Source organism: Thamnophis elegans, unplaced genomic scaffold (assembly GCF_009769535.1).
Source record: "Thamnophis elegans isolate rThaEle1 unplaced genomic scaffold, rThaEle1.pri scaffold_38_arrow_ctg1, whole genome shotgun sequence".
Classification (NCBI taxonomy): Eukaryota; Metazoa; Chordata; class Lepidosauria; order Squamata; family Colubridae; genus Thamnophis; species Thamnophis elegans.
The window spans coordinates 708,969-731,824 of NW_022473861.1; the positions used below are offsets into that span (position 1 = coordinate 708,969).

The 22,856-nt window shown below is 40.7% G+C and overlaps 1 pseudogene; it reads right to left on the bottom strand.

Moving 5' to 3' along the window:
* Positions 1-1,325: 1,325 nt before the first annotated feature.
* Positions 1,326-18,957, bottom strand: LOC116523516 (annotated as a pseudogene).
* Between the last annotated feature and the right edge of the window lie 3,899 nt (positions 18,958-22,856).

Consider the following 22,856-nt stretch of genomic DNA (forward strand, 5'->3'; position numbering starts at 1 on the left):
ACATCCTCCAGAGCCAACTCATAGGGCCCCTCGCTGTCAGGGTCCGGTGGCAGCTCCAATGGCTTCTGCTGGGCCACAACAGTTTTGTAATATACATTTGTTTGAACACAGATGCAAGAAGCACGGAATAAAAAATATCTTCACAGGGTAGAATAACTGGATGAACTGCACAAAATTTATTCAAACTGCATTTTAAAATATAATTCTGACTTTAACGGAGGGTGAAAGGTTCTTAGAGTATCTTATGCTCAATAGAATGAAAGTTAGAAGCCCCTATTATTGTCTTTGTTGATGTTTTTCTTCTTCTCTATTTCTTTCCTTTTCCTATAGCTTCCAAGTTTTTGTTTTTCTATTTTCTCAAACTTTATTTTTCATTAGTTATATTCAACTGACCCACCAGAATGTTGTAAGTCCTGCCTCCTAAAAGGTGGGGGACTCTTGGACCCAGAAGAAGGGCCTTCTCTGTGGTAGCTCCCTCCCTTTGGACCATCATCCCCACACAGATTAGACCTGGCCTCACTTTGACATTCTTTTGCAAGACCCTGAAGACCTGGTTCTACCAATGGGCCAGAATGGGATGGAGCCCATTAAGAGGCTTGTTAGTCTGTTTGCTATTGCTGGGGTGGATGGGTGGGGGGTTATTGTTGGTATTGTTGTATATTGACCCAAAGGTGCTTTTTTTCAAGAGCAACGGGCCTTTCTGGTTTTTCTTTGAAGACGTTTCACTTCTCATCCAAGAAGCTTCTTCAGCTCTGACTGAATGTTGAGGAATGGAAGGATTTATACTCCTTGCAAACAGGTGGTTATTTGCATCCTTTTAGAGAGTCATTGAGGCCACCTGGAGGTTTATCTGTGTCATCAGGGTCACCTGAATGGTGCAAATTGTGTGGAGCCTTCTTGGAATTATTGAAAGGATTCTTTTTTTCTGCTGAGAGAGGACTGTTCAATTTCAACATAGATGGCCTCTTTAACTTCTCTTTACCAAATGGTGATTTGAAGAAAAAGCTTCTTGGATGAGGTCAGATGTCTTTAAAGAAAAACCAGAAAGTCCAGTTACCTCTTGAAAAAAAAAGCATCTTTGGGACAACCATGGCGTGAATAACTGAGAATCTCCATAGATAGGTTGTATATTAAGTTTTTATTTTTTGTAAGCCTTCCAGATTCATGGAGAGTGAGTGGCGGCCATACAAAATTTCTAAATAAATAAATTAGCTTTTACTACATATGTTAAAAATATAAGTATTTTTTTAAAAAATCCACGTTAACAATGACAAGTTATTTGCAAATTGTATCCCTTCATTACACACTGTTTGTTCATCACAAAATCAGAAACTTTTCAGTTGCCCCATTGTTATTCTTCTTAGCTGTTCCTTACTGTTCAGTTCTGGTTTTCTTATCATAATATAACATTTGGGGAAGAAAATACAAGCCAATAGTCCACCACTGGAGGACAAAATAGAAAAAATCTCCACGGCCACCGTATATTTCCCCTTTGCGCTCAAGTATGTGGGAACAAAGGTGAGCCAAACACTACTAAACACCAGCATGCTGAAAGTGATGAATTTGGCTTCATTAAAGGTGTCAGGTAACTTCCTGACCAGGAAAGCTACTATGAAGCTGAAAGTTGCCAGGAAACCCATAAAACCAAGGACACAGTAGAACATGATGGTTGAGCCTTCATTACACATCAGTACAATTTCTTTTGGCATGGAATGCATGTCGACATCTAGGAATGGGGGTGAGATTTATAGCCATACTGTACAAATAATCGTTTGAATAAAAGCACAAAAAAGAACAATAGAAACAGCCAGTCTCTTCCCCATCCATTTTTTAATTCTGGATCCTGGCTTGGTAGCCATGAAAGCAAGAATTACAATGATAGTCTTTGCCAAAATGCTAGAAACTGCCACGGAGAAGATGATGCCAAAAGTAACTTGCCGAAGAAGGCATGTCCATTGACGAGGCTGGCCAATAAATAGCAAAGCACAGAGAAACGAGAGCAGGAGGGAGATGAGAAGAATGTACGTGAGGGTCTCATTATTGGCTTTCACAATAGGAGTGTCATTGTGTTTAATGAAGAGCCAGAGCATCAAAAGGGTAATGAGTGAAAAGGAAATAATAAAACTGGTGAAGACGATCCCCAAGGTTTCTTCATAGGACAAAAATGTTACATATTTTGGAATACATAAATTTTGCTCCTCATTGGGATAATGATCTTGTGGACACTGAAAACAGTTGTCCATGTCTGGAAGAAATAAAACCACCCAGATCTAGAATATTGTATTAAGGCAATCAAATTCATATTTTTACAGAACCTTGAAGAATACCATTTACCTTGAAAATGGAGCCAAATAAAGAAACTTATCCTCCTTCTACTTTTCTGAGTAAGTTATTTGTATATTTATTTCTTTGTCTCTTTGTTTCATATCATTTGCAAACTTCCACAGTCAGACCAAATGAATGTCCATTTTAAATAAGTAAAAGAAGGTCAAATGGCTTTACTTAGATTGGGAAATTATCCAGTGCATAATCTAGAAATTTTCTTCCCCTTTCCTTTTCCATTTTAGTAACTTATCTCTAAAATCTTCGCCTCGTGATCCATAGTGCTTGTTCTGATCTAGACTTCCCAAAGCACGAAGCCAACTCCTCATCAAGATAAAACCTTTTCATTTAGTTTAAAGTGAATTCTTCTTCAGCAAAGTCCCAGCCAACAGTCTTTCAAGAGATTTGTATTTGTATTTGTATTTTATTATTTGTATGCCGCCCTTCTCCGGGAGGACTCAGGGCGGCGAACAATTCAAATGGGATAAGGGGGAACATAAAAGACAAAATACAAATAATAAAAGTCGACAACAATCGCACAACCATACATGTCGAGAGGGGAGGGAACTCATCACCCCTAGGCCTGCTGGCAAAGCCAGGTTTTGACGGCTTTTTGGAAGGCCTGGAGAGAGGTGAGGGTCCGAATCCCTACGGGGAGTTCATTCCAGAGGGCCGGAGCTGCCACAGAGAAGGCCCTCCCCCTGGTAATAGCCAGGTGGCATTGGCTTGTAGATGGCACCCGGAGGAGGCCAACCCTGTGAGATCTAATGTGGGTCTGTGGGAGGTAATTGGCAGCAGGCGGTCTCTCAAGTACCCAGATCCAATACCATGAAGGGCTTTATAAGTTACGACTAGCACCTTGAAGCGTATCCGGAGACTGATCGGTAACCAGTGCAGCTCGCGGAGGATAGGTGTAACGTGGGTGTACCGAGGTGCACCCACGATCGCTCGCGCGGCTGCGTTCTGGATGAGTTGAAGTCTCCGAATACTCTTCAAGGGCTGCCCCATGTAGAGCGCATTGCAGTAGTCCAGTCTTGAGGTCACGAGGGCGTGAGTGACTGTTGCGAGTGCCTCCCGGTCCAGGTAGGGACGCAACTGGTGCACCAGGCGAACCTGGGCAAATGCCCCCCTGGTCACAGCCGACAAATGGTGTTCTAAAGTCAGCTGTGGATCCAGGAGGACTCCCAAGTTGCGAGCCCTGTCTGAGGGGCGTAGATTTTCACCCCCCAGCCTGAGTGATGGAATATTGACCAAGTTTTTGGGAGGAAAACACAACAGCCACTCGGTCTTGTCTGGATTGAGTACAAGCTTGTTAACCCCCATCCAGACCCTAACAGCCTCCAGGCACTGGCACATCATGTCAACCGCTTCACTGAGTTGGCACGGGGCAGACAGATACAACTGTGTATCGTCCGCATATTGATGGTGTTTTATCCCGTGCCGTCGAATGATCTCACCCAGTGGCTTCATGTAGATATTAAATAGCAGGGGGGACAGGACCGAACCCTGAGGAACCCCGTATTTCAGGGGCCTAGGGGTCAACCTCTCCTCCCCAACTAACACCGACTGCGACCTGTCCGAGAGGTAGGAGGAGAACCACCGAAAAACGGTGCCTCCCACCCCCACCTCTCGCAGTCGTCGCAGAAGGATACCATGGTCGATGGTATCGAAGGCCGCTGAGAGGTCAAGGAGCACTAGGATGGAGGAATGACCTCCATCCCTGGCTCTCCAGAGATCATCGGTCAGTGCGACCAAAGCGGTTTCCATGCTGTAGCCAGGCCTGAAACCAGACTGAAAGGAGTCTAGATAATCGGCTTCATCCAAGGACCGCCGGAGTTGCGAGGCCACCACTTTCTCAACAACCTTCCCAATAAAGGGGAGGTTGGAGACTGGACGGTAGTTGTTCAAACTGGCTGGGTCCAACGATGGCTCTTCAGGAGGGGTCTCACCACCGCTACCTTCAATGCCGGTGGAAAGAAACCCTCCCGAAGAGAGGCATTCACCATCGCCTGGATCCAGCCCCGCGTCACCTCCCTGCTGTTCGCGACCAGCCAGGAGGGGCACGGATCCAGTACACATGTGGAGGCACTCACCGCTCCCATGGCCTTGTCCACTTCATCAGGAGCAACAGGTTGAAAATCAGTCCAGAGGTGTCGTTCAAGACCTTCCCCCGGTACCTCGGCTGGCTCTGCGCAATTGGAGTCCAGGTCCATCTGAAGCCGAGCAACTTTGTCCGCGAGGAACTGGACATATTTCTCTGCTCTACCTTGTAAAGGGTTCCCCGCAACCCTCGTGTTTAAGAGGGAGCGGGTCACCCTAAACAAGGCGGCAGGGCGGGACTCAGCGGACGCAATCAGAGCGGCAATGTGATTGTTCTTTGCTCACAACTACAGACCTTTATCAGGCTTGGAGAGAAGCCAGGCTGATTTCTTCCAAACACCACTCTGTAGCAGACAATACTTGGCAAGAAGTCAGAAACAGATCTTCACCCTAATGAATTGAACTAATTATCTCCTGCAAACTCCCCCCACCTTGTTCCTCTCTATTCCCTATGGGAGGGGCCACTAACCCTCCATCTACGGCTTTACTCCCAAGTCGGCCCTTGTTCCTTAGCCATTCCCTTTTCTGGCAGCTCTGTGCATGTGCAGGGAACAGGTTCTAGCTCTTCTTCTGCCCCACTGATGTTTGACTCTGAAGGTAGCTCATAACTGGCATACAACTCTGGCCCCCTCTCTGACTCAAATGCAGAGCACTCGTCAGAGCCTTCCCCAGACTCCAAGACTGGCCCATGTTCCTCCCCAACCTCCTCACTGTTTGAATCTGCTGTTAGATCCACTGGCTGCTGGCGGGTCACAACAATGCTTTTCAAAAATCACCTGGGCTTTCTTGGTGAGAGGACCAATTGTCTTTTGAAAAGCATCTTTGGGACAACCATAACTTGGATGATGGAAAATCTCCATACACTTCTTCTCCTGAGATATTTGAATATAAATTCAGATCAGTGGTGGGTTTCAAAATTTATTAGAAACTACTCTGTAGCTGTGGCCTGTTCTGTGGGAGTGGCTCAGCAGTCATGTGACTGGGTGGATGTGGCTTGGCAGTTGTGTGACTGGGTAGGCATGGTCAACTTGGAAAATTTTGGGCTCATTTGTGGTCATAAGTTCTCGTTCTCTTTCTTTCTTTCTTTCTTTCTTTCTTTCTTTCTTTCTTTCTTCTTTCTTTCTTTCTTTCCTTCCTTCCTTCCTTCCTTCCTTCCTTCCTTCCTTCCTTTTCAATTCACAGAGCTCCCAATTCAGCCTCTTATCACTCTGGGGTTAATCGAATATGGTTAGTTGTCCTGCTATCTCTTGGCCTTGGTTCCTGCCTTTTTAGCAGAGCATCAGAGAGGGCTAATTTGAAATGGCTTTTTTTCCTTTTGCCAAAGACAGATTTCTCTGCCACTCAGCAAGTGACCTGGTGGGTGTCCGAAGGTGTTGGGCATTCCACAGAAGGCATGCATGTCATGCACACACACACACAGAGAGAGAGAGAGAGAGAGACTGTGCTTGCAGCAATGCAAGGTGCATGTTTAAGGGGGACTGGATCAGCTGGGAGGATGGCAAAAAGAAGCCTCTGTTTCTCTGCTGCCATGGCTCACAGATAAATGAAGTGGGGATGATGGCCACTGCTGTTGCTGCAACTCACTGGCTGCAGCCCTACCTGCCCTGCTTAGCTGGGTGGCTGGCCAGGAAAGCGGCGAGGAGATGAGCACCGGCCATCATCCCCGCCTCCTTTGTCTGTGAGCCACGGCAGCGGAGAAACAGTGGCTTCTTTTTTGCCAGCCTCCCAGCAGATCCAGTCCTCCTTACATATGCAGTGTGTGTGTGAGACAGCCAACTAATTTCCAATGGGGAGATCCATGCAGAGGGATGAAAAAGGCATGGATCCCCCCCCCCATTGGAAACAAGGCAGCTGTCAAAGAGAAGGGAGCGTGCACCACGTGGGCTTGGCCAACAGCCGAATCCTTGCCTCCTGTTCCTTCTTCAGTTGTTGGACAAGCCCACATAGCGCGTGTTGCTCTCTTCTCTTTGACAGCCACCTCTTTCCAATGGGGGGGGGGGAATCAATGCAGAGGGAGGAAAAATGCATGGATCCCCCCATTGGAAACCAGACAACTGTCAAAGAGAAGGGAGCAGTGCGCGTCATGTGGGCTTCTCCCAATCCTCCACTCCGACAAAGGAAGTGGGTGGGTGGAGCAAGCCTGGTGCAGACAGGCAGGGCAACTGAGCAGTAACTAGGCGGGTGGGTGGGGGAAGTGAGTGGGTGGGCAGGCCAGGGGAGGGAGCATTCCGGTACGGTGCCTCCAGAGGATCAGGTACGGGAAGGCATGCTAAATTTCACCAACCGGTACGCCCATACAGGTGCATACCAGCTGAAACCCAATCCTGATTCAGATTCTTTTACATCTCTAAAAATTGTGCAAGTGTCAAAGATTAGCTAAGTATATATCCACAATCTTAGTCTACAAAGTTCAAATTGATTTTTGCCTGGAGCACAGACTGGGAGTCATTGCTGTCCATGATATTGCTTACCTTTGTGGTTCGAAATCTTCCCTTCGGGGCAAGGTATACAATGATAACAGCAAAATGACTTTCCTTCTTGCTTGACCTTGCTATAGCCTGAATGGCAACTGGGATTGCAAAGAGAAGGGGGCTGTGTCTATTCAGAAAACACACAAAAACATTTTTCATCTCTGATAAATGTGTATGTCAAGAGTATCTTTAGTTCTCATTGTCTGTAGTTTCTTAGAAGGAAATTATTTAGGATTTCTAGTTTCACATATCAAATTTAAAGTCTTTGAGAATAAAATTGCATGTTTTGTTATAAGTAATATAATATAAACAATATTTTGTGTAAATATAGGTCCTATTGGTACACAAAATTAAAATCCTTCAAGTGTTTCTGGAGAGTTTAATGAGTCAATGTAAAATCACACAGGTAGGATTTTACCAATTAATAACTATTTTTTTCCAAATCAGAAAAATTCTAATCCCCTAGAAGGAATGAATTTGTATTATATAAATTGTCTATGACTGTAATCAGAATCACTTTTGCTAGAACACCTATCTTTTTCCAAGTCAGAGAAAATATAGAATGTGTGAGCACTATATTTATTTGTTTGTTTGTTTGATAATTTAGTTTGTCAAACATGTATGAGATAATAGGTATAAGTATACACATGGCAAATTGATACAAATAAATGTGGACAATAGGATAGGGACTGTAGGCACGCTCGTGTGCTTAGGCACATCCCCTTACAGACCTCTTAGGAAAGGCATGAGGTTCACGCTAGACAGTTAAAGGTTAAAGTTATGGGGGTTTGAGGATGTAACAACAGAGTCAGGTAGAACATTTCAGGCATTGACCACTCTGTTGCTGAAGTCATATTTTCTGCAATTGAGTTTGGAGCGGTTTACCTTGAGTTTGTATCTGTTGTTTGCCTGTGTTATTGCAGTTGAAGCTGAAGTAGTCATTGACAGGTAGGACATTGTAGCAGACAATTTTGTGTACTACGCTTAGGCTACACATTAGTCGGTGTAGTTCTAGGGTGTCCAAGCCCAAAATTTCAAATCTAGTGCCATAAATTATTCTATTGTGAGCAGAGGAGTGGAGTACTGTTCTTGGAAAATACCTTTGGACTCGCTCAATTGTATTAATGTCCGATATTCAGTGTGGATTCCAGACAGGCTATTCATATTAATATACCATATTTTTGGAGTATGACACACTTTTTTCCCTCAGTAAAAAGGCTGAAAATCTGGGTGCATCTTATACACTGAATGCAGCATTTTCTGCCTCCAAAAACCCCACCTCTTTACAAAAATGGCTGTCCATAGCCTTTAGGAGGCTTTCAGAGTGTTCCTCGGTGCTGGGGAGGGCAGAAATGAGCGAAAAACAGACTGTTTTTTGCTCAATTTTGCCTCCCTAGCCCCCAGGAGCACTCTTTAAGCCTCCTAAAGGCTATGCATGCCCTTTTTTAACCAAAACTTTTTGGGAGGTCTGCAGAGTGTAAAAAACTTTTTTTTTAATTTGCCCCTTCAAAATCTTGGTGCATCTTATATTCCAATGCGTCTTATACTCCAAAAATATGGTACTTTCCTCCCAAATTAAAAACAGGTAGAAGGCACATTGCCATGCATATAAGGAAGAGGGCACTATGAGCCTACCTGATTAAACCTGTGTGTCCACATTATGGTTTTCTCTGAAATAGTAAACATTTCTTCATTAGAAGACAGGGGTCGTAGCTCTCCAACTTTGACTCTAAAGAAGGATTGGTTGGGGAATATAACCCAATTGATAATATCAAATCCAGTTTCCAGTTTCCCATTTGGAGTGAAGTAAAGTGTTTCCCCAACACTATTATTAAAGAAGACATGTCTCACAAAATAGTTGAGCTTAAGAAGGGAAAAAGAAAGGAAGGGAAGGGAAAGAAAGGGAAGAGAAGAGAGCACTTCATCAGTATATAATAAAGGGCTTTAATCTTTCCCCATTTGAATTTGATCTCCCTAAAGAAGATCTATTCCATGTTAAACAGAAGAAGAAAGAGGAAATGATCATGAAACATGAATTAAAAACATTTTTTCAGGTCCAGGTGCACTCCAGTTCTTCACTTTTCTTGACTGTCTTTCAGCACCAGTTTTATAAAAGCTTAGAAAGTGGAGATGGAGTAACAACAAATGAAAAGCCTGATAAAGAGAAAGCTCTGAAATTCTGGAAGAATTTGTGGGAAAAGAACAAGAAGCACAACAGAAATGCAAAATGGATCAAAGAGATTAAGGATTCTATTAAAGGGCATAAAATGGAAGACGTGAAAATAACAAAAGAAATGGTACAAAGACAGTCAAGAAAAGTGAAGAACTGGAGTGCACCTGGAACAGATGAGTTACATGGCTTCTGGTTAAAAGCACTTACAAGTGTGCACAAAAGATTGGTAGCCCAAATGAACCAGATCTTAAAAACATCTGAAAATGAAGAATGTATGACAACTGGAAGGACATTTTTGATCCAAAAAGATAAAGAAAAAGGAAAGGATCTTGGAAACTATAGGCCAATCACCTATTTGCCAACAACGTACAAACTCCTTACTGGTATCATTGCAAACCAAATTTATGGATACTTGGAAAGAAATAACTTGCTTCCTGTAGAACAGAAAGGATGCTGCAAAAATTCAAGAGAAACAAAGGACCAACTGCTGATTGACAAACTAATCCTAAAGAAAGCAAAGAAAAGACAAACCAACCTGTTCATGGCTTGGATAGACTATAAGAAAACATTTGATTCAGTTCCCCATAGCTGGATCAAGAAATGCCTGAAAATCTTTGGCATCAGAAGCAACATACAAAAATTCATGGAAACTTCAATGAACCTCTAGAAAACGAAGCTTATAGCTAATGAAGACATACTGGGTGAAGTTGAAATTAAACGATGCATTTTCCAGGGCGATTCCCTTTCACCCCTACTTTTTATACTCTCAATGCTACCACTGACATTCAACGAATTTGCAAGATATTAAAGTCCAAACTGAGTGGAGGAAACATCATAAAAACCATAAATACCTGAGCTATACCCGTGATTCGATAGTCTGCAGGAATAATTGACTGGACCCAGATGGAGTTGGACAATTTGGACAGAAAAACAAGGAAGCTTATGACAATGAATCATGCTTTGCACCTTAAAAAGTGATGTTGACCGATTATATCTATCAAGAGCAGACAGTGGTCAAGGACTCCTACAAGTAAAACAGACTGTGGAAGAAGAAAAACACAGCTTGAATGATTACATCCAGAAAAGTGAAGAACCAATGATTAAGGAAGTAAATAAAGGAGGCCTTTTAAAGACAACTAAGTCAAAAGCTGAATATAAGAAAGAAGTAATTGAGAAGCGAGCTGAAAATTGGAAAAACAAAGCTACGCATAGCCAATACTTGAAAAGTATTGAAGGCAAAGCTGACCTAAAGTTAACTTGGAACTGGTTAAGATCAGGAGCACTGAAAAAAGAAACAGAAGGTTTTATTTTGGCAGCTCAAGGACAAGCCTTAGCCACAAACTACATGAAAGCAAAAATTCAACATGTTACCACCAACAGCAAATGTCGCCTCTGTAGTAAGAAAGATGAGACAGTCGACCACTTGATCAGCGGGTGCAGCAAAATTTCACAAACTGACTACCTACAATGCCATGACTGTGTTGCTAAGATCATTCACTGGAAATTGTGCCAAAAGTTTGGATTTGAGTACAGCAAAAACCACTGGGACCATCAGGTTGAGAAGGTTTTAGAGAATGCGAAAGTCAAGATCTTGTGGGACTTCAGAATCCAGACTGACAGGTACTTGGCCCACAACACACCTGACATAACAATAGTTGAAAAGAAAAAAAGTATTGTTCATTGACATTGCAATACCTGGAGATGCACGAATTAAAGATAAACAGCAAGAAAAAAAATCACAAAGTACCGGGACTTGCAAATTGAACTTGAGCGACTGTGGAAAAAGAAATCGTGTGTTGTCCCGATTGTAATTGGAGCCCTTGGAACAATACCCAAAGGGCTACCTCGCTATTTGGAAATTTTAAATTTATCAGACTTGAACATTCTGATTCTACAAAAAATCGGCCTACTTGGAACAGCTTATATCCTTGGACATTACCTTAACAGTTCCTAGGTCCTTGGTTAGAACTCAAGCTGTTGAGCTACCAACCAACCCCAAAGGCTGTGAATCTCACCAAAGATTAACCATGTAACAACAACAACAACAACAACAACAATAATGTCATGACTCTGGTTCTCTCAAAGATAAATACAGTGAGCATGGGAAGAAATACATGGAGGCAAATAGACATGTCTCAGGATATTCCAATCTGGGTCAGTCACCAGGACCAGAGGATTAGTCTTCCGAGCTTTCAGACTCATGCTGGAGCCCATCTTCAGGGAACTTCTCTCTAGAAGAGAGTATGTTTTATGCTGTTCTATGTGTGGCATTTATATGGTTCCTGTTGTATGTGGCTTTTACATGCTGATTGAGATGTTGATGGCTGGTCATTAAGTCATTGGCTGCTATTTGCCTATGCTACCAAGCCCTTGACTCCTAAATACTTGATAAGCTGGTGGTAAATCAGCATTCCTGTTGACTGATGAGGTTTCCCAGGCTTCAATCACTTTCCTGGCTGGTTTTGTGCCTGCTCGTCCAACAATGTTAGTAATTGCAAAATTGAATGCATGTTCTTTTTCATTACAGTGTGAGGCTTCCAATGAGTTGGGTCTCCTCATCTGACTGATCACTTGTGTTCTTGCAATCTTGTGGTTAAGTTCCTCCTTGTCTGCCCTACATAGTCACAGGGGCAAGCTATGCAGTGGAAGACACATACTCAGACTTACAAGCTTCTGTTGTTAAAACATTTAAATAAAATTATTAGATTTATAACCCTAACCCAGGGGTAGGATTCTACCAGTTTGGTCTGGTTTGGGTGAACTGGTAGCTCCGAAGATCAGAACTGGTTCACCATGACTTTCAGGTGGGCGTGTGCCCCCCCCCCCGGGCTATATTCACCTATATTTCCATGTTTTTTAGCCCAGCTAATAGGTGCTGCAGAGTGGATTGCTGCACCTCAGCTGTTTTCCTGTGGTGAAGCAAGCAAGAGAACCTGTTGTTAAACTGGTAGAATCCCACCCCTGCCTTAACCCTAATCTGATCCCTCCCAAAATGGTGAAAGAAAGATTTATCAGCACATAATGACATGCCAAAAGGAAAAGAGTACCGCCCCTCAAGAGGATTTCCTTCATATCAACGTGCACCAACTATTACCTTCCAGACAAGTTGATTGAGAAGGATCTGTCTTCCTTTATGGACCTTTGCTTGCCTCTTGACTCCCAAGGAAAGCATAGTGTATAAAGCATGTGCCACAACATAGACTGAATTATAGATGCTGTAGCTATGGGCAGTCATGCTGGTCTCAAAAACAGATGAAAGAAGTGTCTCCAGCTTCTCCACACCTGTGCAGGTCACTTTTGCTTGGCTGTCCAATGTGGATCCAGGAAACAAACATTCAAATGCCTCTTCCCAGAAGGGCCGAATAAACCCATTTCTGTCTTCCTTTTCCAAGTTAGGTTTCCTCATGTGAAGAAACTCCTGAAATCCTAATATCTGCCTTGAATGGATTGCAAAGCTGAGAGCACCATGGAGGAAGTCTATATTCTCATGCTTTTGAAAAGGAAGAGGCGTGAACTCCATCTGAGCTGACATAATCCAAACTTTACATACCACTATTTCTGCGATAATCTCATATTTTAATATGGTGGGAAACATTCTTATAAATACCATGGTCTTAATATCGCCATAAATAACAGAAACATTAGCAGTGTTTTCCATTACAACACGGTATGTTTGAAATCCTTCTGTCACCATCTTATCGATGTTGTCAACAAAAGTAATTATTGGGAATCTTTCAATGAAATCAAAGCAGATTCCTTTCTGAGAAAACATGGGAATGACATTCTGGACAAACCTCTCTCCGTTGTCATCATTGTCATATAATACCCCAATCCACCTCCATTGGAAATGTAAGAGTAACTGAAGAATTCCTCTATACTGTCTGTTCACATTTGGGAACATCTGGTGGTACAAAGCAGTCTGAGTTTTCCGACTTAACTCAGCAGCAGAACCATAGGTGAACTAAAATAGGAAGGAAGGAAGGAAGGAAGGAGGGAGGGAGGGAAGGAGGGAAGGAGCGAAGGAAGGAAAGAAAGAAAGAGGGCATGGGACAGAGATCTGAACATTGATTAAATATTTCGATTTCAATTGGATTCAGTGAATATGGATGAATCAGGGCTACTAGCTATACCATTTAGTAATGAAGATTGTTATTCCATTTGGAATCACTATAAATTATTGGAATATCCTAGTTCAGGGGTCAGCAACCGCAATGTGATTCATTCATCCCTCTGCTGCAGCTCCCTGTCACCGGTCAGCTTCACAATTGATAGGGTTTTTGGTTAGGACAGGTAGAGGAAAAAGGATGTTGCTCTAAGAGGAGACTCTATGGTGGGGGAACCGGACTTCTGGTTGGCTCCAGAATTGAAAGGGGGGCTTCCTTTTGCGATTTTGTGGCTCTTTGAGTATTTAAGGTTGCCAAACCCTGTCCTAGATAATCAGTTCGGTGTCGTGGTAAAGGAACCATGCTATAAACCAGAAGGCCAAGAGTTGTAGTCTTGCCTTAGACACAAAGTATCTGATTGACCATGGGCCAGTTGTTTTCTCTCAACCCTAGAAAAAGCATAATAATAAACTACTTTGACAAGCGTTGCCAAGGAAGCTATATGGAGTTGTCCAGAAAATTGCCACCAGTTGAGAATCAATTGGAATCAATCAATCAATAATCAGTGTATAGGTGAGAGGGAGGACCCAATTTCATGATGAGATGGTTGTGTGGTCTCAATGCCACAGCCAACCCTTTTGCCACTGGGTGGTCCAAACAGATTTAAACCATCCCGAAGAGACAGTGAACAGGAAGAATATGTCTTGCTGATCTTGGGGATATCGCAAAATCCTCAAAAGAAGCAAGAGAAGTTCTTCAAGCCGGTGACAAAGAATCCAGCCAAGCCTCACAAAGTCGGGGCGGCTCCAAAATGGAAGGATATGGAAAGAGAAAATGTTTCCAGCTGATGAAGAATTTTTATTGTTTTAAAAAAGAGACTCAAAAACCAATTTAAATTAAAGAATAGAAGACTCAAGCGATGGAATTAAATTTGGAATGGTTTTGGACAGTGGTTATCTTAGTTTTTAAATGTTATTTACATGGATCGAATCTATGCAAATCTTTTGAAATGGATGGATTAAGTTTTCTTCTTCTACCTTCTCTTTGTGACTCTCTGTAATTTACAGACTAAAGTTTTTCTCTTTTATTGCTGTGGGTATTTTTCTAATTCATTTAAAGATTGGACCTCTTTTTCTAATTTAATATACAAAAAAGATACAAAAAGATATTCTTTAATAGTGTCTCTGCTCCGGAAGCTGGGAGGTATTGTTGATCGGAGTTTTGTGTATTAAAAATGGAATGTGGTTTTTTTTCATGGATTGCTTTGACTTGGCACCACAAGGCTTTACTGTTTGGCTACAGACTGATAAGAGCGCACAGATGTCCCTTTGAAGTATGTTTTTGACCAGAGAGAACTGAGAGCAGCGTTCTTTGTGAATCTATGCTTTAATTTTGTTGATCTTTCAAGCTAGAGTAGCTGTGTTTGTCAGAGTGACACAATCCCAAAGAAAAATAGACTTTGCAAAATGTATTTTCAGAACTACAGAAATTATCAAATATAGTAGAGAAATGTTCATCAAATGCAAAACAGGGTGATTGAAACTCAAAACACCGAAGTGGAAAATGAAATAAAGAGACTAAACCTGCTGATATCTATGGTAATTGGTTTGTTCCTGAAAATGAAAAGAATGGAATACAGAAAGAGGAATTAAATGGAGAGGAAATCTATTTCAAAGGTCAAGATATAGAAGAAGATAAAATTAAAGAACCTATGGACTTAAAGAAAGAAATTCCACTAGCAAACATTTTGATAACACTGCTGACAATCAAAGACAAACTGAATAAGGAAACAGAAAGAGGTCATCAAGATTATATGAGAGATTTTATAAGCAAGGAGTTGCTAAGAGAAATCCATACAAAGCTGATCAAGAAGATGACTAGAGGATTGGTACCACAAATGGCAGAAGATATGAGATTGTTTTGTTATTGGAAAGATACAGGTTGATAGATTATATAGAATATAACTTAAAACTAGTTAAACAGTGAAATTTAGTGATAATAGATATAGTTAAAGAAATAATTGATAATGATAATAATATATACAATGTGTAGTGTTATGATAAGTAATAATTGGATATGAATATTGAATGGTATCCATGAAAGGAAGATTAGAAATCCTTTTGGATTATATACAAAGGTTAATAAAATAGAACTAAGTTAGATACAGTTAAGTTTTGATTATTTGGGGGAAAATGTTATGATACAGGATATAGTCAAGTAAAGGAGGGATAATGATGACAACCTGTAACAACGACAATATGTATGGGTACAATATAAGGAAACTGGATGAAAATTGCAAACGGTGATCTGGAAAGGATGATTAGAAATGTTTGTTACTAAATATTATGGATGTTTGGCTAGAATAGGACATAAGGATTCAGTGTTATTGGAGGATTTTAGAAATATTAAATGAAATGCCAGTGTGTGGTTTTGTATTAAATTTTGGTATAGTTTATGATGAAGGACGTTTAAATAATTATAGTCAAACATAAATGGAGGTATAAAAGTAACATGTATAAATATTTGAGTTAAAATATTTGCGTTAATATGAATTATGCTTGATGACTGTGGAAGAGATGCACGAAAACCTTTTGTTACCAACTGATACACTTTCTACAGTATGTAAAGAAGGGAGATTTTATGTGCTGTGTTTGTTTTGAAAATAAAAATAAATTCTATTAAAAAAATAATCATCAGTGTATAGGTTACAAAAATGTCAAACTGAAGATATTTAATTCAAAATACTTCGTTATGGATGGCAATAGTTCAAATAAAAAAAACATAAAACATGAATGCTCTATCTCAACCCTACATGGAGAAATCACAAAATATCTATCTAAATCAGGTTGAGAACTTCTATATTCATTTCAAACCTATTTCTGTAAAAATAGAATAATTGACAAATAAAGGCATGTCAATCATGCCTGTCTGTATCACATGGCTCTCCCCAAAATAATTAAATTACATGCATTTTTTTCCTACAGAGAAATCCTAGAGATCAAGATAGAGTTATTTCTGATTTTGTCATGTCAGTCAATATTAGGGACAAATCATACTTTGGTTAGACCGTAAAAGCTGCAAGGTGTTTCTACTGAGGGACTCTTAGGTACCACATTTCATTCTGAATTCAATTCTATTTTGTTAATCAAGTTTGTTTGTTTGTTTGTTTGTTTAGTTAGTTAGTTAGTTAGTTTGTCAAACAGGTATGAGATAACAGATATAAGTATAAATATGGACATGAACACGGGAAATGGGTACAAATAAATGGGGTAATAGGACAGGGATGGTAGATACTCTTATAAGCTTATGCACACCCACTACAGACCTCTTAGGAAAGGCGTGAGGTACACGCTAGACAGTTTAAGGTTAAAGTTATGGGTGTTTGAGGGCGTAATAACAGAGTCAGGTAGAACATTCCAGGCATTGACCATTCTGTTGCTGAAGTCATGTTTTCTGCAATCAAGTTTGGAGTGGATTACCTTGAGTTTGTATCTAATATTTGCCCATGTATTATTGTGGTTGAAGCTGAAGTAGTCATTGACAGGTAGGACATTGTAGCAGACAATTTTGTTTACTATGCTTAGGTCATACCTTAGTTGGTGTAGTTCTAGATTGTCCAAGGCCAAAATTTCAAGCCTGGTAGCATAAGGTATATTATTATGAGCAGAGGAGTGGAGTACTCTTCTCGTGAAATCCCTCTGGACTCGCTTGATTGCATTAATGTCCATTATACAGTTTGAATTCTAGGCAGGTAAGCCCTAGTTTGCAATACAACGTTAAAGGAGAAGAAGCTTTGCAAAATTAGGTTTACAACTCTTAATGGCTTTTTGGCAATGCTCTTACAGTGAGCTCTGGGGCTTAGATCATTTGAGATGAGTACTCCTAGGTCTTTGACTGTGTGAGGGTCGTCTACAAGGTCATATCTGCCCAGCTTGTATTTGGTTTTCTGATTTTTCTTGCCAATGTGTGAGACAAGGCATGGTGTTCATCTCTGTTTCTTGGCTGAGGGAGCCAGTGTTGTCTGAAGGCATTTTCTGTGGTCAAGTGGTCAATGTGGCTATATGCCAAGGGTGACTTGAATGCTGTAACCTTCCCATTGAAGTGCTACCTATTAATCTACTTGCATTTGCATGCTTTCAAACCACTAGGTGAGCAGGAGCTGGGGCACGGATGGGAACTCAACCTGTTTCATGGCACTTGGGTTCTGAACCTAGGCTGTGAGCTTTCCAGCTGACAAGTTGAACATCTTTAATGGCTAAGCCATCATGTTCCTAATCAAGTATATTCACTGACCCAAAACACAAATAATTATTTATGATAGCAAAGATAAATCCTACTCTATGCATCATGGACTTCTTCAGAACTATTTTTTAATATGAAAATATTTTAATAAACCGTTCCTCATTGCTGAAAGATCAAGCTGTCATTATTTTAATTAGAGTGCTTATTCAGGCAACATCTTCATGCCAAAAAAGGGTGGGTTTATGAATGATGGCATATGCAAATAAAATTGAAAAAGATAAGAAAATATCTTACTTGTGGAACCTTGTAAATTGACAGAATAGCTGCCATGTGGATAAAGATTTCTGAATTAGGTCCTCCAATGACTGATACTGGATTGTTTGCTGTATCACACTTGTAGTTAGGAATGAACTTGCCCTGTGTTGAGAAGAGTTCCATTGAGGCATGATAGGTCCAGCTTGCGATAAAATGACTGTTATAGATATGGAAGCCCAGAGTGAAATTGGGCAAAATAAGAGGATTTTCATTTATCTCCTTTACAGCAAATGCCAAAGACAAAATGTGTTGGTAGAGCTGCGTCACCACTCTGAAATGAAGTTTAAAGACTGATTTGTGGAGAATTTGATCAAAAGATGGCATATAGTACAAAGCAATAAGATTTCTGGCTAATAAATTCCATGTAGCAATAGCAACAGCACTTATATACTGCTTCATAGTGTTTTTACAGCCCTCTCTAAGCATTTTACAGAGTCAGCATATTCTCCCCAACAATCTGGGTCCTCATTTTACCCACCTCGGAAGGCTGGAAGGCTGGGTCAACCTTGAGCCAGGGAGATTTTAACTGCCGAACTGCAGCTAGCAGTCAGCTGAAGTACCCTGCAGTACTGCACTCTAGCCTCTGTGCCACCTAGTATGTAGTCATTTTATCTAATTTTAGTAACCCTAAACAAATACTGATTCATATAACTTTTATTTATTTATTTATCAAATTTATTTGCCACTGATCTCATGGTTCAAAGTGACCCTGTCAATGTTCACCAACTGCATGCATATTAAACATTTTAAACCATACCATAGAATGAGCAGAGAAATTCACCATCCAAACCACAAATACCAAACTATAAATACCAATATGTATATGGTGAGACTGCACACAATTTTACATCCCAATGTTTGGTTGCATCTCATAAATCGAACATTCTTAAAACAATTGCAATATTTATGATTGCAAGTAACTTGCATAGTTCTTCTTCTTAAACAATTGCAATATTTATGATTGCAAGTAACTTGCATAGTCAATCTGTGCCATAAAGGGGGAAAGTGGTTAGAAGAAAAGATTAGCAAAAGAAGGTTCAGGCAGAACAGAGCAAAACTTTCACAAATACATTTTATATCTCTCTTACTCAGTTTCATAGAAAAGGTCAGTAGAAGGTCGTTCCTCAAAGGTTAGTGTGTTTGAAAATATGTAGATCTGAGATAAAATTCCACCAAGGATAATATCTCCTAACTGATAGTATTTATGGAGAATTGGAAGAGGATCACTGATGATGCAATTCATGTGAGGAATTTTGCACAGCACATCAGGCAAAGACATCATAACCATGATAGAAAACTTGCATGAGATCATTCCTTTTTTGTATCACTTTCTCTGACTTCACATGATCTCTTATTGAATTCTTTGCTAAATAGCATAGCATCACCTGAAATGCTATTCTGCTGGTTTAGGTGGCCTTTATAGTCAAATAAGCATTTTTATTTTATTTTTTAAAAAAATGTTTCTTCAAATCCAGATCAGAATGGTACACCTTTGACTTTGATTACAATTTTGTTTGACATATCTCCCTTGTCCAGGGACTCGTAAAGCAAGCAGAAATAATTGTGATTAATTTTATAATTACCTGAAAGGCAATTCATTTGTTTATAATTACAAGTTCTCTGAAATTTTACAGAAATGTTTATTGTAACTCTGTCTTCAAGCATAGCTGGGAATTGCACACAGTTCAGTGTCGATTTGCAGTTTTGACGGTTATGGCAGCTCTCTTGAGATACAGAGAGAACTATGTTTGATGTTAATTTGATAATGACAAGGAACATCATGTTTGTCTTTCTTATGATTAACATAGGAGGCTTTGCAAAGAGGTATCAAAGGAAGCAAAGTGTCATTTTTGTGTGTGTGCATGGACCAACAAAGAACAAGAATAAGAAATTTATTCCCGTAGAAAGCAACCCTTCATTTCATTTAATGAATTTCTATGCCGCCCAATCCCGAGGGACTCCGGGCAGCTTACAGAAATGAAAAAAAAACTTAAAAAGATTTTTTTAAAACAGTGGGACACATCAAAGTTAAAAAAGGAACACAACAAACACCCAATCGAAAGGGGGCTGGACCTCAGTCAAGGGGTCAACAGCCCCAGGCCTGCCGGAAAAGCCAGGTTTTAATGGCTTTGCAAAAGGCCATGAGAGTGGGCAGGGCCCGGATCTCTGGGGGCAGCTCATTCCATAGGGCCGGAGCGGCAACAGAGAAGGCCCTACTCCTAGGCGTCGCCAGCCAGCATTGTCCCACTGAAGGCACCCGGAGAAGGTCCATCCTGTGCGATCTTATTGGTCTAAGGGAGGTATGTGGAGGAACCAAAACAATGTAGGCTAAGTGAGAAGCTTGCTTTCCTGTTATATATTTTAAAGGGTACTAAAGTTGTATCTGTGTCATTTTAGAGGGTAGACGGGACCAGAATATTCCAAACTCTGAAATACAGTATGACAAAGATGATAGAGGAAGCACAAACAAATGATGAGGCAACTGGAGAGACAAGATGAAGCAATAGCTGTCTTCTATTTCATTCTTAGAAGTGAAGAATGCTAGCAAAGCAGCCTTAAAAAGATTCTCCCTTTCAGCTTTTCTGAAAGTAAACCAGAGGTGGTATTCAGCAGGTTCTGACCAGTTCTGGAGAACCAGTAGCGGAAATTTTGAGTAGTTCGGAGAACTGGTAAATGCCACCTGTGACTGGCCCTGCCCCATCTATTCTCTGCCTCCCGAGTCCCAGCTGATTGGGAGGAAATGGGGATTCAAGCCAAGCCACGCCCACAGAACAGGTAGCAAAAATGTTTGAATCCCACCACTGAAGTAAACATGACCTCAATGATCTTTCAAAGAAATATTGGACAAAAATACATACATGGTTGAAGAAAATGTTAGAGCAACACATAGTATATAAGCCAGAAATATTTTTGCCAGGCATAATACCTGAAAAGTATGATAAAGGGAATCTATATTTAATATTACATGCATTGACAGGAGCAACAATTGTTTATGCCCAGTATTGGAAAAATGAGGAAACGTCCGCAGAAGATGATGTAATTAAAAAAAATAGATTGGGCAGAAATGGATAGATTGACATTAAAAGAAAAAAAAAGAAGACACGATATTTTTGAACATGGGACTTCTTATATAAATGGTTGCACAGTAGAGGTAGAAATTAGGAGTGGGAAAAGTATCATTGTATAAAAATAAATTGCCCCAGAAAATATGCCGTTCACTAAGCACTTATGTATGTAAGGTGAAAAAATATAAATAAACTGTTAAAAAAAAGATCTCCATGATTCTCAGTTCTATCTAGCTGAATTGAAATCCAAAGAAAATAAAGAGGACTGTCAGCGTTCCAAATACCATGGAGAATTAAATCAGAGTCAAAGGCAAAACTATGCTTAAAGTTCCAATTTAATAAAGCAGGCATGTTGGCATAGTGCTGTGGGATTCCAACTCTTTACCACCCAGGTAAAAATTCATGATCTTGTCCCCACACCCACAGTCCATCACATGGTCCAATCTCCTTCTTCCATGCTGGCGTCCATGCCCAGCTTCTTCTGGTCAGGTGTACTGGTGCGGAGAACAAAGGATGACCTTGCTTCTAGTAAAGAATGAAAAACAATACATTCCACAATTCTACTCCTTCTATTCCCCCCTCCCATTGACTATACTTAAAGAAACAGCATAATGAAATAAGAGAAAGTATGGCAGGCCAAAATTCTAAAAGGAATATAAATGCAGGCCTGACAAGGACTGTGGCTAAATCTGTCAATGGGGATGAAGAGTTTCTCTTGGCTTACCATCAACCTAAAATTTCCTCAGGATATAAAAAAGAATCTTTCTCAATAGGACTATGAAGTTTCAGTTTCTTCCTTTGGTTTATGGCAACATTTTAATTTTCAGTATCTTCTTTTCATTAGTAGATGCTTCTTGCTTCCTTCATGTCCAAACACAATGATAAAATAGATTTGAGCAAAGAAAGCCAAACACTGCAGAACAAAAGCATATTGAGGATAGGGAATTTGGCTACGTTGAAACTATCAGGTAATTTCCTGGCTAGAAAAGCTGACAAGAAGTCAACAATGGCCCAGAAGCCCATGAATCCCAAAACACAATGAAACATGGTCACAAATCCTTCATTGCATTCCATTACAATTTCCTGAGACACTGAATGGTTATAAAAATGTGGGAATGATGTCAATATGAGGCACAAATGGTTGCTTGAAAAGAGAGCAGTAAAATACAATGAACCTCATTTCCTGCATTCATTTCCTCATTTTAGATCCAGACTTGTGGGAGACTGTAGCCAATAATCTAGAGCAATAACAAAATTTGGGCAGCATATCACTACAGAGAAGTTAATGTATTATGTGAAGTTAATGTTTTATGAGAAGAAAGAAAATGTCTATCTACAAATGAAGCAGAGGCATACTGGAGCATTATGAAAATAACAAATTTCTAGGGATTTCAATCGTTTTGAAGCATCTACAGTTTTGAAATGGATTAAGGACCAGCAGTATAATAGTGTAATGATTTCATTTGAAAAGAGATGCAGATTGACAATAAATTAGAATCATGTCCATTGCATATACAGTAGATAATGATTATTACTGATATGCCATGATGGTACTTATAGCCATAACCTGCAGGGGTGGGTTTCAGGTGGTTCGCGGCGGTCCCCGCGAACCGGTTGGTCGGCGAACCCGGAAGTAAGTAACTTTCGGGAATGCCGAAGGGTCCACCCGCCCGCCCGCGTTTCTTACCCGGTTTTGACGAGTTCTGCGCTTCCACGCATGCGCAGGACGCATACAGCGCCTGCGCGATCCTCCAGGAGCAGCTGGAGCATCGCACAGATGCTAGTACGCATGCGTGCACTGCGCGGGTGCACGAGGACGCCGCCGGCCCCGTTCCAACCGGTTCGGTTGGAACGGGGCGAGAAACCCACCCCTGATAACCTGGTATATCTAGAAGATAGAGTGTGAAAAATGGGATGTGGGAATCCTTTCAAAATTATTCCTTGGGAGGAGCCTGTCGCCGAGGAGCTCAACGGAGCCCCTCTTAAAGTTCTGGTCTGTATATCTAATTAAGATCAATAGATATCATCCCTTTCTGGCAGAAAGGGACAGGCAGAAGCTCAGGTG